Genomic DNA, 1,094 nt, shown 5'->3' on the forward strand with positions numbered 1-1,094 from the left:
TAATAATTTTGTCTAAACCTTTAAGTCTACAAATATTCATTCTAAAGCACCCACCATGAACTTAGATTAAAATCAGCAAGAGGGAAAGATAATGAGAGACAAAAGAGATGGGGACACTTAAAATTTTTAAGATTTTAGTTTAAAACAATATATAGGGTCCCGGGAGCCCGGAGGGCCAGGCGGGTGTTGGCAGGGGGTGACGGCGTGCGGGGGCGGGGCGGCGTCGGCCGGCCGGAGTCGCGGGTCGTCCGGCTCAAGTACAGAGCGCGGCCCGTGGAGAGGTGCGGCCGGCTGGCCAGACCGGCAGGCAGGTCACACCGAAAGGGAGGCGCTGCGCAGGGCTCTTAGGGCGCCTGGAGGCAGCCCCCTCCGTCTACGGCCATACCACCCTGAACGCGCCCGATCTCGTCTGATCTCGGAAGCTAAGTAGGGTCGGGCCTGGTTAGTACTTAGATGGGAGACCGCCTGGGAATACCGGGTGCTGTAGGCTTTTTGCCTTCTCTCTCCTTTAGCCCCCGCCCCCTCCCCCGCCCCACAGCCTCCCCGCCCCCAATCCACCCCCACCCCCACCACCACCCCCACCCCCTGCGCGGCCTGCACCGCAAAGAAAAAATAAATAAATAAAACAATATATAGAACTCTATAACATATTTTTCTGAATGGCACATGAAATACTTTCAAATGTTTATTCTATATCAGACTTTCAAGAAAATCCCAAACTCATAGAAGAGTATTTCTTTAGTTACACATGCTTTGAAGAAACTTCTTTTCCACTCTGACTTAATACAAGAGAGACTCAAGGTATATTTCCATTTCTTGATTGTTTTCATGGGCATTTACTTTAAAAATGTTCTTTAAACTGTACATTGGACTTTAATGCAGTCAATTTTCTGTATGAACTACTTTGCACGATTCACAAATTCAAAGGAATATGCAAAAAATAAACACAAAAATGTCACATTTAGTCACTCCAGATTAAAAGCACATTTATGGAACAACCTGGGGAGAAGAAAGAAAATCAGTCTCTTTTGGATGCTATAAGAGATAAATGAAGGAGTGATATTCACCCAAAAGCCAAAGAAGGTATGGTACAA

At 46.7% G+C, this 1,094-nt stretch overlaps 1 non-coding gene across 1 annotated transcript; it reads left to right on the forward strand.

The window, feature by feature from the left end:
• Positions 1–371: 371 nt before the first annotated feature.
• On the forward strand, positions 372–490 carry LOC122704075. Its single transcript, XR_006343708.1, has one exon. It is a non-coding gene; the product is annotated as a 5S ribosomal RNA (ribosomal RNA).
• The last annotated feature ends 604 nt before the right edge of the window (positions 491–1,094 follow it).

Source organism: Cervus elaphus, chromosome 11, assembly GCF_910594005.1.
Source record: "Cervus elaphus chromosome 11, mCerEla1.1, whole genome shotgun sequence".
Lineage (NCBI taxonomy): Eukaryota > Metazoa > Chordata > Mammalia > Artiodactyla > Cervidae > Cervus > Cervus elaphus.